The sequence below is a fragment of the Phytophthora infestans genome, genomic scaffold, assembly GCF_000142945.1.
Source record: "Phytophthora infestans T30-4 supercont1.51 genomic scaffold, whole genome shotgun sequence".
NCBI classification, from domain to species: domain Eukaryota; phylum Oomycota; class Peronosporomycetes; order Peronosporales; family Peronosporaceae; genus Phytophthora; species Phytophthora infestans.
In genome coordinates, this window is record NW_003303708.1 from 713787 (window position 1) to 729245 (window position 15459).

The window sequence follows — 15459 nt, forward strand, 5'->3', positions numbered from 1 at the left end:
GTCAAAGGTAGGCCAGGTCGCGTACAGCTCGACACAGCATACATCTTGCTGTCTCCGAAGAAGCTGCGCTGGACACGAACGTAACCATCTTCACCCCATGAAGTATCCCCACTGCTTCTTAATGCGCCAATACAGAATGCTATCTTTCCTCTCACCAAACCCACTCCAAGTCCCCATGTCTTATCGCAGCTCGCACCCGTAAGCACGCCACCTGAGTATTAATAGTACTGGAAAGCAGTCGACCGCTGTACAGGAAGATCGACATTGACTGCGCAAGGCATCCTCAACCGCGCCAGGATCTTCGCGAACGGGTTCGTAACCGGTCACACCAACTTTAAATTCTGCGGAGAAATTCGGCAAATATTGCCATATTGCCGTTCTATAAAGCAAACGGATACGCGTCCAGCGCGCACATTTTTCCATTGCGCTCGCTAGCGATCCAGCACGCAGCGTAATCTCATCAACAGCCACTGTAGGAGCCCGAAGACGATGTTGTTGCGCTGGATCCCGCCGAGCTGGAACATGATAGCAACGTAATCGTCTCGTAACATCCCAGTGACCCCACGTTCACTTCATTAGAGGAACTCACACTGCCAACAGCAGCGGTCTTGGACGACGGAGAGAAGGGCCCGGCCATGCTAGAGACGCTCAAGTGTTGCTGTTGTTACTAATACACAGATCCCTAGAGGCGAGTACACTGAAATGGACATAATATACGTCTTCGATTGCTACATACGTACATCCCCAGTGCAGATGATGTGAAGAAGTCCATTGAGCTCGCTGTTGACGCCATGATGGACTACCTCGCAGGTTGTAATGCACTTGAGACGTTCTTGCTCGATATATCGTTGGCGAGCAAAGGGTAGAACATAGAGATCCTGGTAATGCTAGGAGAGGCTGGCGCCAACCTGCGCAACACCGCTACGTTGCCAAGTTGAGCGTTGCTACTGTCTAGTCGCACTCTACAGACACGCTGTCTACAGAGCTCGGCTCCGCGGACCTTACAATCGAGATGGTCAACAGTGTTAGTGCTGTCGTTGCTCACATCAACTAGTTCAGCAGTGGCCACACAGAGTGCAACGTACGCCACTGCTGCCGATCCGTTCCAGCTGACGGTCGACAGCGCATGCGTGCTTCACAACACCAGCCCTCGCTTTGCTGGCGGCTACCGCTTCGGTCTTGGCGCAGAGATTGGTATCAGTACTGGCCGCATTCACGGCCGTGGCCCCTTGGGCGTGGAAGGTCTGGCTACTACCAAGTGGAAACTTGTGCGGAGAGCGCCCACCTCGTCTCGCAGTTCTCGGTTGCCAAGCGCGGCAAGTACACAAGAAGCTGGATCTGATCTAGGCGAAGACAAATGAAGACCGCCGCTCGTTTTGATCATGACATATTCGCTGTGATGACGACGGCTGTTCTGAGACTTTGCAGCTGGATGTAGCGCTGATGAACGTCGAAGAAGCTGTAATTGGACGTACATAAAGGAATATTCAACTCTACTACTCAGCAAAAAGATCTGCTACGTGTACATGTAATGTCACTATCACGGCTCGAATTAAAGTTTGATGTAGTCCACATAATATTACGCACAACAGGTTCGGACAGGTTTTAGGACGTAATCTAAGTCAGTCTGTACGACAGGATTTGATCATTTTTAGGACAGAACTGCGAATTAATAAAAAAAAAGTTACAATAGGACAGCTTAAGACATTTGTTGGACGCATTATCCTACACCGTGAAGGGTATTCTCACGAGGAAAGTCGGCCAGGTTTTCGTTTGGGAACGGAATTCTGACTGGATGCGGTATGGATTCGAGCTTGCTCACCTTCACCTCGTCAACACTTTCTTTTGAACGAGCGTATTCGGTACTGATCTCATCGTCTTGGAAAATCTCGTCAAGAACCTCTTCCCACAGTTCCAGTGTCTCCTTCGCATTCGCGAGATCACCGGGATCGTCAAGATACTCATCGCCCTCCACCGGAGCTCTGACTGAGCGTGTAGAAGTCGGTGTGCTTTCTGCTAGCTCTTCGGGGTAGGCATAAATGACCTCGTCCGGGATAATAATACGCTTCGTGAAGAATCCACTCGATGCGCTCTTTTGAGCACGCGGACGTACGTGCTTCGCGACAATCTGGGTGTCCATTATCTTGGGTACTTTAGCACGGTTCCGCTTTGGCGTTTGTATCAGCCCCAGCTTACTGAACAAGCGCTCGCAAGTAGCCGTGTTGACGGCAACTGAGAGAATTTCCAGAGCCAAGTCTGGTAGCTTGCTGCCAGTATTCTCGTCTACTAAATACTGCCAATACTCCGACGGCGGCTCAGGAAATCCGTCTGCAGTAGTTAATGTGTAGCTGCCTTTCATCCAGCATATAATGTCTTTCCGCAGCGAGCCAATATCATCGCAAATAAAGCGCCGGTAGTAATATATTGCAAACTTGCACAGCATCCCAATGCTGGAGACTGATGCTGGGGCGCGTTTTCGGGCTTCGAGAACGTAGGAAGGATGAAGTGCGTATCCCAACATAATCCGTGGCTGCTCACACTTCACCCACCGTTTCTCAACACATTTGACGAGCTCTGAACTATGCAACCGGGCTTGTTTAAATCCTAGATATATGGACCAAACGACTTGATCACATCACCCACAGTATTTTCGTCTCATTGCAAGCGGTAAGAGGCCAACGAAAGTGGTGCGATCATTCGTTCTGCTGGTTCCAGATCATCTTAGAAGCTTAATTTAATAAATACTGATGCAGCGTCCGGAAATTCATCGTTGCGGTAATGTTGTCGTGCCAGCATCTGCAGCGCCGATCGCACACGAAGGAGTGATGCGAAGCAACCTTGCATCGAATTCCATCGGGTCACACAAAGTGAGCACAAACTAAGAAGGTAACCATACATTTGCACCATAATAGTTCTTGTCCTCTTCAGCCACTTACTCGACGACGTATTCAGGGCATTTACAGCCGCCGCACCCTCGCGTGTGATTCGAGAAAAAGACGTCATTAAAACTTGCTTCACAAGATTATTGATGTCGTGAGCAAAGAAAAAAAGAAATGCTATCTTAGGCCAACGAACCGCAAGAATCTCCCGTACACGCCGACACTGTCCAGCGTCATCAGTGACTTTCGCACCTACGTCCCAGCCTTCCTCCTGGGCACGTATCAAGACGTTTTCGAGCTGTGCTGCGATAGCAATACTGTGATGCTGGTCTCCAGCTTGTAGTATCGCGTACGTAAGGGTTTGGCCAAATAGTGTCAGAAGGCTCCCTGTTAAGTGCTCCCGACATACATTTTGCCAGACGTCAGATAGTAAGTTAACACGACCACCAATTTTCAGCATTTTTAGCAAGGCGTCAGCAGCTTTTTTGTAACAGCGAGTAGCGTGTTCATCGAGAAGCCGTCCACCAAGTATACGGCGTGAGTACAAAGTACTTGAAACGCCGGGGCACAGCAGCTCCAAGAAATAAATGGTCGATGGTTGCTCGATAAACTGATTCGGTAGGTGATTGTCAGCATGGAGTTCAACAAGCGCCCGTTCGATTTTCCCCTGCTCAATTTTCGAGAACTGCCGATGTGGATGCGATGTAAATGTTGTTACAGCTCTTGAATCACCTGAGGTAATTCTTGCGCTTGGTAGCACCAGTGATCTTGCAATGCTCTTGGTTGGTATCTCTCTATTCTCAATACTAGGCTCAAAAGAGCATCTTAAACACTTACGTCCGGTCGTTTTCTCAGGGGTTGATCGCGAGAGAGCGCGATGCTTCGAAGGCGGGCTTTCGCGGTCAAGGGAGCGCTGGTGGGTCTGAGAGCGCTTGTATCCAACCATGGTAGACGGTGGAGTCACATCAATCAGGATTTGAGAGTCTTGATAGTAAGAGCAGGTCTTCAGATGATTTCGGTAGTTGCGCGCCCTGCCTTGGATGAGGGCTGGGGGATCTTTCTTTACGCCAGCACTGTGAGCCTGAGCACAGTGCTTACACACACGATACTTGTAGCCTCCTTTGGCAGGAGTGATACCGTCAGCAACTTCAAAATGTACGTGCGTCGGAGCACAAGGACGTCCCGTGTGGGCCATCGCTTACGGTCTTGACGGAGTGAGGGCAATTGATCTTTGAAACTAAAAAAAAACACTTTAATGTGAAATTAACGACTGAATGCCATCATTTATATTGGCGGAACCTTAGTAGGCCTATCCAATTAGAAGCTAGCGAGCCCACAGACGAAAAATGAAGCAATCAAGCGTCCAATCGCTGTGCTTCAACAGTGGCTGACAGTCTTGCTCCGATTGGCTATTATTGCAGCTGTTTAACGCCATACAAGTACAAAGTTATCACGGATTTACATTGTGTTGAATATAAGGGGTACGGAGTACCTGGAAATTTAAGGGATACTCAGTACATAATGGAACAAATTAACTGAGACTTGGAACGTGGGCTACAATATGCATTTCAATTAGTGTTAGCTATGCTAAAAAGTTTAGCATAATAAAAGAAAATGAAACATTTCGATTTATAGGGCATAACGCTCTTATGTATTAATAACAACTTTGGGCCCTGGTTATTGAGCTGTATAAGTCATCTTCGAATAAGAAACTTAGTAGTACAGGACTTTTTGAGTCGAGCGTCTTCCTCGGTAACCCTGCTGCACTTGTAGCACTTGTAGAAAATTCTGCTCTTGAGTCGATTGGCTGTATCCATTGCGAGGATGGAACAATCAGTGATCGCAAATTTGCCAGTAGGCGCGGGGCGGCCTCCTATAGAAGAACTACGTTTTATTTCACCTCGAGGAGGTGGAGGGCAGCAGGGTTCAGCCCCGACTGGAGATGGGCTCTCTTACGAGAATAGTGCGTGTAAGTCGGACTTGCTGGTCGTTCAAGCGGATGTGAAGGGCTTCACGAAGCCGTGGAGAGTCTTGATTGTGACTCGGGAGACGGCAACTGTCGCTCCACCCTGGAAGGGAGTCAGCTGTTAGTTCAGACATTGGAGGTACAAACGAGAGATACCATTTCTGTCCAGCGCGCGACGGGGGCATTTGTGACTGTGTCGAAGGTCTCAGCTGATCTTGGTGTGCTGATAGCGTTGGGCGCTGTCTGGGCTTAGACGTGGCTTCGAGGTGTGATATCATCCTTGGCGTGGCGTGGCTGAGCGCCATGAGCCATGAACCGATTAGAAGTTGAAGACGCAGGGTGCTGCGCATCCTGCCCCCAGTGGGCCTTTGATGTGTCATTAATCCACGCCCGTTAGGCAACAGAACGCTTTTGGCGCGAATACGAAGCCGAAGCGGCCGGGGCGCTGGACATTGGGATGTCGGAGTTTATGAAAAACAAGGATGTTGTTCAATTTGAGAGCGTCGTGCTGTGGTACGTTATTCGTAGAGCGGTGTATGTCCATTCGATGACTCACTGCTACGTCCTGGGGAAGACGAGCGCGGAGTGGTATGGATCTAATCCATAACCTACCGCTGCGTGACCTGAGGGCATCGTTGGTACGGCCCAGAAGATGCAGGTGAGGTGATATCTAGTTCGCTGTGTGAGTTTCATGAACCACATGGGTCTATGACGAGTGTCGCGCGAGAGACTGTGTCCTCTTCGAGGAGGGATGATGCTGCTACACCCGGTGGTGGTGACGATGATGTTGCCACGCCACCCTCATCCGGCTGGGCTCGGTCGCGGAGGAAGATCGGGAAAAGCCATAGACGTATTTGACATTGAACGAGGTGCTCAGCGTGCCTAACGGGGAGGCCCCGCGTGATTGCTACGACAGCTGTACATACTGATGACCGGAGCATCGAAGGGGGGGAGGGGGGGGGGGTTGTGGAACGACATCATCCTTGATGCTCTGTCCGCTGTGGACGCACTACAAGAGCTGACCAAAACGTCTATTGTTGAGCTCGGCGAAGCTTTGAAAGCGAGCGATTTAGCCGAGGTGATCTTGCTAAGACCTGAGGAGGAGCTGAACGTCTCGTCCGTCGTGAGCGATGCAGTCCTATAGGGCCCCAAAAAGACGCTGCGCGCAAGAAGTGGATCCTAAAATATCTCTTTGGTCCCTTCTATCGCGTAGTGAATGATATTGGAGACGTGGTTTGAAGAGCCCGCCGACGAATCTGCCTCTAAAACGAGGCGTGCGCCATAAGGTTGACTTGGTACCGGATACTCCGTGACACGCTAGTGGCCCTTGCCTATGGAACAGTGCGGCGTCATTGACGCGTTTGTCCGTGCAAAGCACGAGGTCGAGCTGGTGTGTGAGAGAAAGTCTCCCCACTGGGCACCCACTTTGTGTGTCTGAAATTTGAACGGCAAGTGGCACACTGTGCATGCTTTTAACAAGCTGAATGCGGCCACCATCCCAGTGCAAACGCCGATTCCTCGTAAGGATGTTCTGCAGCATGGTAGGCTGAACATTGTACTGTGCACTCGACTTGGTCGACGATTATTACCAACTGCTCATGGAGGCGAGCAACATTCCGCTGACAACGGTAAGTACTCCGAACGGTATGCTCTGGGAGTGGCTGGTGATGCCCCATGGGACTGTCGAACGCACCAGTAACGCTCAATCGTCTTGTGACGCAGTTGTTCAGGTCCCATCGGGCGCAGGCTCAGACGTATTTGACGATATCTTCGTTCATAGTCGTACGGAGCACGAAAAGTCAGACGTGGAGAACTACATTGAACATCTACGAGTGATACTCGAGTGCATGTGCACTAACAAACTGTATACCAACTTGGACAAGTGCAGCTTCGGTCCTTCGCGAAGGAGATCTCCTTCCTCGAATACTTCATTGGGAAGCGTGGCTTGTGGACAGATCGTGCCAAAACACCAAGGCCATCGTGGACTGGTCAGTTTTCAAGAACTAGAAGTGGCTAGCCTTACCCAATATCTTGCGTAAATACAAAGCGATCTACGCAGAGATGACGCGGCCATTGTCGGATCTCCTTAGGACGGATGCACCTGGGTTCTTGAAATTTCGAGCACGACGGTGCCTTCCACGCAGTGGAGGAGAGACCCCTACAAGCGCAGATACTCGTTCTATAGGACCCGGAACGTCCGTTCAACATCGTCTTCGACGCCTCCGATTTCGCAATCGGCTGTGCTTTGCTGCAAGTAGGGTGTCAGCGCGTTTGAGTCTCGTCAGCTTAAGTGGCAGAGAAGAACTACCCAGTTCATGACAAAGGGCTACTTGCAATGAAGTACGCTCTAATCAAATGCAGGACTCACATGCTAGGCTCTAAGCCTTTTTTTTTTTACCAATCATGCGTCGCTTAGCACTACGACTAAGGCGTCTTATCTCTCAGAGAATTACAAGATGGATTTCTTCTTGCCGAATACAGCGTCGAGGGGAAGTAAGCCAGGGATGCTCAATTTAGTGGCCGATGCACTCTTGAACAGGCCGGACTACGAGTTAGCCCAAGTCACGACAGTGAAGTCGATGGTGCGTGACTTTATACGTGGGGCGTATGTACAGGGCGACATGTGCAAAGTACTGCTGCGAGATCTTATGAGCGAAACGTTTAGCGACCCTGACAAGGAAATGCGTGGGCGCTTTCCCGCGAGGCTGTATCGATACACTACCCATGATGGCCCGCTGTATTACAGCACCGACCCTGAGAATACACCTCGTGTGGTCGTTTATCATGATGAGGACCTCAAGTATTGAATCTCTTACGGGGCTCATGATTCGCCCGTTGGCGACATGTAGGTCGTGATAAGACCTATGGATCGACGCGCTCAATGTACTGGTGGCCCAAATTGTACAAACGGGCTGGTTCCTACGTACGCACATGTGAGATGCGTCAACGGACGAAGAACGCCTTAAAAACGGCGGCGCCGTTGGTAAGCTTTCCTGTCCGCAAGTTGGCTGTCAATTAACATGGGCTTCGTGTTTGGATTTCCGAAGAATAAGGCGGACAACACACGATTGCGGGTTTGGAGACTGATCGAGCAAGATGGCTCCCTTAGCGGTAGTACCGGACGCTATTTGTGGTGAGGGAACAACATTGCGGTTTGTAGACAAAGGCTTTCGTCCACGTGGCTTGCCTGAAACCATTGGATCGGATCGAGAACCGCGGTTCACGGCAACCTTCTTGACATCCCTTTTTAGAGTGCTCGACAACGGTTTGGACATGTCCACAGCTAATAATTCGCAGAACGATCGTCAAACTAAACGCGTAAATCGCGTTGTGGAGGCTGTCCTTGGGAGCGTGCTAGATGCTTCCACTTGTGGAGCTCGCATTGAATATGCGGCGCATGCCTTGAAAGACTTCAATTATCTCTACGTGAACGGCTTGATGAATCCTTGTATCCCATTGACGCCACCATGTGGTTGTGCAGGGCTTAGTACGGGAGGAATAGCCCAGCGGAATGCTGATATCAGCCCTGCTGCAGCTTGCAAGCAAGTTGAGGACTTCGTCTCGCTGAGCGTGAGTGTCATGCGTCTGGGACGCGACGCTATGGCTGAGAGCCAATAAATGCAGAAGAAACATGCTGAACGGGTAAAACAATGGTGATCTTTTTTTTAGTTAACGCAAAGAACCTACCTACACATGCAGTGCCTGCGGTCTGCAAGACTAAACTAAGCTCTAGACGCATCGGACCGTGGTTAGGAAGGGCCTTGCGTATACGCTCAACCTCCCAAAGAAGATGCAGATGCACTTTGTCTTGTATGTCGGTTTACTCAAGACATATCAAGATCCTGCTCAGGTGAGCACAGGGGCGTTGACGCGCGGCACAGCCGGTGGCTGGGTCACGACAACAGGCTGGCAAGGAGTGAGTGGTGGAGACACGGCAAGAGAAGCGCCGGCAGGTGGCAGGGCCAAGGATACGGAGGGACTATCTACTGGAGACGCAGCAACAGGTCGAGCTGACCATGCGGCCGAGCAGAGTCAAGCTCGAGAGCAAATATTCTGCTCTGAACGACCGCGGCTGGTCAGCTAAAGCTACACGGTTCTTGGTCTATTCGAGAGCGCCTGCAAGCTGGTGCAGGGCACCGTTCTTATCCAAAGATACCGGTTCAAGAAGCTCAAACGTCCTTTCAGTGGAAATAAGCCGTTACGACTTGCGGCGCGGTAGTCTAGCGGAGGACCGCTCTCCTTCCGCGCATTGGGAATTCAACTATCATTTGGAGCGCCGTGTGTCGCAGCGTCGACACCAGGGTCCATCCCAGTATCTTGTAAAGTGACGGGGGTATCCTCATTCATAAACCTCGTGGAGGCTCGAGGTCTCCCCTGCGGCAGGATTGCCTGTACCTCGATACACTTATAGTCGGGTGCATTCAATGACGACGCACCATTCCGGCAATCGCCGGCGTCGCCAAACGCAAAGCACCTCTCAATAGACTGGGGAGAAGACAGGATGGCAGCTGAGCTCAAGCTCTAACCGGTCAGCGGGCTCATAAGAAGTAGCCGTTCTAGGCGGAGAATGCTCATAGTGTTGGAGACGATGTTCAAGGGTGCGACGTCGTGCTTCGGAATTGGCGCAGACGTCTTCCAAATGAGCGTCAGTTTCGAAGAAACTAGCTTGAGGAGACGAATAATAGGGGGACCATCGAGCGTGCTCCACTGCCTCGGCATGGCCCTTGTGAGCCGAGATTACACGTGGCTTTGCGTTATTATCGTGAAGTTTTCGACAAAGTGAGCATTTCCCACGTCTGAGTGCTAAGCTAAGCATACAGAGATATATGGGTGTATTGTTCTTGTAGGTGACACACCTACAAGAGCAATACACCCATATATCTCTGTCCGTGGGGAGCCTCTACACTAGATTTCAAGCACTATCGTACGAATTCGCTGGGCACCATGTGTGACCATTTCTGGTAATCGATGCGTGACTTTGATTTTGCCCACGAGCTCCTCTTCACATTGAGCAAGGTCTAGCACAGTGGTCAAACCCGATGTCGATACTCCTGATGAGCTGCTAGGTGTGAGCTCTTCTGAGTCCATATCTTCCTTATTGAAGAACCTCTTTACAAACTTATTGCTGCAGAATCTGGCCTCGTTTAGTATTTGAATATTGATTGCGCTCAGCTAGTTCAGTAATTTTTTCCATGTTAGAGAGATCTGTGTCCCTACTGCATAGCTCACTACCGCAGACAAGGCGTCCGCAAAAACGGCAGGGTGAAGTCTTCGGAACGTCTTCTCACTGACAATCAATCTTTGCACATCGCGTTGCTTGTGATGGATTCAGCGAATCTAAAAATGAGTAGAAGTCTGGGGTTGCGTGATGTTTGAAGATCTCTGAATTTAACAACAATAGGATTACGACCACTTTGCTGATATTAATGTAGTAGTGTAGTATATCACAAAAGAAACGGAGATATTACAGTCGTGCACCTCCACTTCGGCACCGGTATCAGTCGATATTCTGCCAGATTTTATGATTACGCGAATCGGATGCGCAATTACCTTTGCCAATCACCACCCTAGCAATTAACCTCAGCGGTTTTCCCCTCCTCGCGGAGGGATGACACGCCGCATCGATCTGATTTTAAATTTTGGATCGGACGGCTTCTTACAAACACACACTTTAATTTTTACCGCCAAAGACAATGGGACATCGCCCCTCCTCCTACATGTCCCTAACTCTAGCACAAAAGCAGCACAAGTCAGATCCTGCATGCTCTCACTCGGAACTTGCTCGTTGGGCAACGAAGCGCTTTAAGACCCCCCAAGCAGTAAAGCGCACTACCGTCCAGAGTATTCTGAAGCGGTCGGCGGACGTTGCCGCCTTGCCGGATGCCTATCGCGACCGGAAGCGCTGTTGCGCGCCCGCGATTTGCGCGCCTTACGCCAAGATTTGGCAGAAGATTGACGTATTTTTGTACTGAATTAACAAAAAAACATATCAGTGCACTGGATTTGCGTTTGATTTTTGCTTCACGTTGTGCACTTATGCCCTGGCACTGTTGATATGGTCCGCCCTGCCGAATTGGAGGTGCACAACTGTAACTGTACAGCAAACAATCTCTGTTTCTTGTGTGATATACTTTGTAGTATTTAGTAAATCTTCTAATAATATTAAGACTGTATCTGTACTGTTATCAATATGCTGGAGGTTTGACACACAAGGCAAGATTCTAGTGAGGAAAGCGTTGGCGCTCGGTGTAAGCTTACCCAAAGAAAAGTGATTTGGACGTTACACCAGAGCCCCACGACTCCACGCCACCATCAAAACGACGAGCAAGGACGTGAAGCCGCCCTATGGAAAGGTGTAGTTGAGTGATTGTGTGCTGCTATCAGTGCCTACTGCGCACGTGGACGCGCTCGTTGGCTTTAGCAGATACATTAATACAGGATCAAGTCCAAGCGGAAGTAGTGTTTTGTCTCGGAAGTCGCGACGTGCTACGTCACCCACGCAGAGTGGACGCGAAGTTTCGGCGCTCAAGCGCGTCACTTTCTGCCTAGACTCGACACCTGTGAGCAGAAGCAGTGTCTCGCAAATTAGCGAAGCTGAAAACTAAACTACACGCCGTCTTTCTCCGTGCATTCCTGTCCGGAGAGCCCTAACTGCTCGATGCCATCGAGCCTTTCCCCGTGTACCAAGTGCTTCACTGGATGTTGCCGATACGTCCAAGCTGGTTCTGCGAGAGTGGCCTAAGATTCATCCTCTCTCCTAAAGCTTGTCGTGGCTTTGATGCGTTCAGTGGCCGCGTCCAAACTTCGGTACGATCCGCGAGAGCGTAGCCGAGATCACAAGTAAAGACACCAGCGCTAAGAGTTTTCGAGATTGGCATTTCTCTTGTTGTTAGGATTACAGCGTTCAGAGCATCAATCACGGCCGCGTTTTCTGACATCATGTGCTTGTAGTAAATTGTCATAAAGCACTCAACATGATACCTACTCCGACACCGTGTGCAAGCATATTGTACTCGGTTCTTGTCACCACGGATCGAACAAAGAAGACACAGCAGCTTTCGTCGGCTTCGGGTAAGCATGTGCTGCGACAGATCACTACCGACGATGTCTTCAATGAGCTCTCGATGATTCGCTGTGTCTGAGAGATTGCATATGCATGTGCTGAGCTGCCACAAGCAGATAACTATCTCCTCCTTTGCTTCGCGTAAAATTTTTGGCGCCGATACTTTGACTTCACGGTCATTGGCACCATCTGTAGCGGCGTGTCCATTGGCAGCAGCGATGATAACCTGGTACATGGCATACGCATTGTGGATTGCCACGTCCAGCAACCAAGTGAAAATGATCATTTACAGTCGTTTCTCTCTTCGCCGAGTAGGATTAGTGCTGCGAAGTTGGTCAAATCGATCCACTGCCTTCCTGTACTTGTTGTACGTGCATACAATGGCAACTGCGCATACTTTAGATCGACGAAACACCTCCGTACCCGTCCATCGCTTTATATATCCCATACCATTGCAACACATTTGTGCTTCATGTGACGAACCATTTCGCACATTTGATGAGGGTGTCGCTGTGAGATCATTTATGCAAAAACGCACGACTCGCTTGTCTCGAAAGACGATGTATCCCGCATTAGCTGAGCGCTGTTGAGGAGGGACAAATGGTGTCTTTTGTGCAGTTTTCAACCCATTTTCCCGTCTCTTGTGCTCTTTCGCTGCGGCCTTCACGTCACCAACTACTTCCATGACAGCAACAAGCTTCCAAGAGCCCCGTTCAGCGTGTTAAAGAGCTAGAACGGCGGCTTCAACAGAGGATCGAGACAAGTTATCTACGTAATTCAGTCTGCGGGTACCAATTACCCGTGTTTCACCTCTTGTCATCTCGTGTATGGGCTTAGTCAAACCATGACGTGTACCGTACGAATCCATCACGACTACGCGTTGCCACTAGGTGCTGGAAGCTTTTGATTTTGCCGATCAAGCATTGCTACCCATAATGCGATTGCTTTCTTGGAGTCCAACCCTCCTTGAGCACAGCGTCCTGCCATAGGTCGTCGCACCCTAGGGAAATCGCCGTATAGCGTTCCAAATGGCCCTCGACAGTGGTGTTTCTGCTGCCGTTGTCAAACCGTCCGTGTATATGCAGTGTTTTCCAGTCTACAAGAGCGTAAAATCATACCGCATACTTTTCTGGTTTAGAAGGAATAAACGTCCGCGCAGCTGAGCGAGATTTTGCCCGTATTGAACTATCATCCAAAGCCGAAACGCCATCCGAGACCGTCAATGAAGTACACTTCTTCAAAATATTGTTGAGTATACTGCGGCAATGCCACAAAGGATCACGCTGTTTCACTTCGGCTGGCACCATATCCGTTGGGTGCAGCGTAATCGCTGCTCGGATTCCGAGGAACAGGTCTCGTTGCATTATCGATTGGAAAATAGGGTAGTCTTAGAGCTCATTCGTAGACCAATAATCCCGAAGACGGTTGAGGGGGCAGAGGATTGTGGCAATCTCAAGGTCAATATACGCGTTCAGCTCCCAAAGTGTGATGTCTGGTGCACCGTTTTCACGAAGACGAGGGTTGATCCACTGCAGTAGTGTGTTGCGCAATTTACGTGTGAAGAACAGCGCACATAGACCCAGGATGCAGCGGGGCTGCCGTAGCTTTAGCGTCAGAGGAAGACGTTCGACTCAAAGAGTCACTAATACTAAGTTCCTTATCCAAAGGACACTTACAGCCCAAGACCAGGGCTCAAAGTTAACACCTTAACTTTTATGCTTTAAAACCAGAAGTGTTTTATTTACTATTATTGCGGCCAAGCCGCCTAGGGGTAAATGTATCTGTTTAACTATCTAGCATAGTTAAACCTAATCAAATGCATAACGTGTGGCTTTCGGCCAACGTACTGAGAGACCTTGTTAACTCTCCAACTTATGTACTGATAGAGTTTGTTAACTCTCCGGGTACTTCGTACCCCTGTGTGTTCCACACTATGTAACCCCGTTACACTCTCCCCCACTAAGATGAGAACATTCCGTTCTCGAAACTTTCCTCAGCAAAGGCCACGTCTTGTCAAGACGACGGAGGTCACTAGACCTCACCTCTGCGTTGTACAGCTCCGTGAGCTCACAAACGCCTACGCATCGCTTATGCCCAGCTTCTCGTCGTCGGCCCACGGCCCAATCTTTCAAGCGCAGCGCGCATCTTGCTCTCAAGCGGTCTCAGACCTACGCTCGCGCTCCGCGCCTACTCCAAGAGTTGCAAACCGCTTAGAGCAATGCTCTTGACTCATTCGAGTCGTCAACAACAGCTCAGCGGTTGAACACTCGCTTCACAAGCGATTTGTCGGTGGTTCGAGTCCACCAGGGCACAGCCCTCTCGTTCCATGAACGATTGTTCACGCTTGGACAAGCTTAAGGGCAACACCCTTTTAGCTCAATGGTTGAGCGTTGGCTTTGAGAGCCACAGGTCGGTGGTTCGAACCCACCAGGGCACAGCCCTCTCGTTACATGAACGATTGTCCACGCTTGGACAAGCTTAAGGGCAATCCCCTTTTAGCTCAGTGGTCGAGAGCTGGCTTTGAAAGCCACAGGGCGGTGGTTCGAACCCACCAGGGCACAGCCCTCTCGTTCCATGAACTGCTGTCCTTGAAAGGACAAGCTTAAGAGCAACGCCCTTTCAGCTCAGTGGTCGAGCGCTGGCTTTGGAAGCCACAGGTCGGTGGTTCAAATCCACCCGGGCGCAGCCCTCTCATACCATGAGTAGTCCGTTCTCGGACTGACGTACGGGCATCGCCCTTATAGCTCAATGGTAGAGCTCCGGCCTGTCAAGCCAAAGGCCAGTGGTTCGATCCCCGTCCGGGACACCACTTTCGCTGTTACAGCGCATCCACATTTGGATCATGCTCATCGAGCAAGTTGTTTCAAAACAACTATGTGTCTATCGAGACGCTTGTGCCTGAACCTTGTTCAGCACAACACGAAGCACCTGCTTCCTTCGGGACCATGTCCCTAACACTACGAGGTCTCTCCACCTCCTGCTCCCACTGCGAGCACCGCTCATACGTACGAGCTGGCTGCTGCAGCCACTGGTCAGAGCCTGAGCTCAACTACGGACCGGATCGCTCCCCACTCTAGTGGGAGGCGCCCAGCGCCTGGCGACGCTGTCGCACGCCATGGTGGCGCTTCGGCACATGATGTGCTCGGTCGTAAGCGTCAACGACGTCAGGGCAATCTTGCCGGAGGATAGCCTCAAACTCCCATGAGTTCTGTGAGTGAGGGTAACCCCTCCACTTCACCAAGTACTGGGTACGACCCTGGCGTCTACGCCACGCCACAAGGCGTTCCACGTGGAAGTGAAGCTCACCATGCTCATCGAGCAGAGCTGGAGGAGGCCTTGCCTCAGCTGGGTTCTCGCGGGGAGAGTTAGCACTTGCCGGAACGGCGTCTGCGTCCATACGACGCCGGCGTCCACGACGCGAACGTTCCCGTTCACCGCTCATCGGTCGATCTCGAAGAGATGATCCACCTTGTGGATAGGTTAGAGCCACCACTGTTGACTCACAACCAGGTCTCGGACCTTGAGCGTCCAGTCGCTCGGCTGAGCGTTCA

At 50.6% G+C, this 15459-nt stretch overlaps 1 pseudogene across 1 annotated transcript; it reads left to right on the plus strand.

Moving 5' to 3' along the window:
* The first annotated feature begins 14397 nt into the window (after window positions 1–14397).
* PITG_29076 lies at window positions 14398–14469 on the plus strand (annotated as a pseudogene). Its single transcript has one exon. The product of its transcript is annotated as a tRNA-OTHER (tRNA).
* Window positions 14470–15459: the final 990 nt, after the last annotated feature.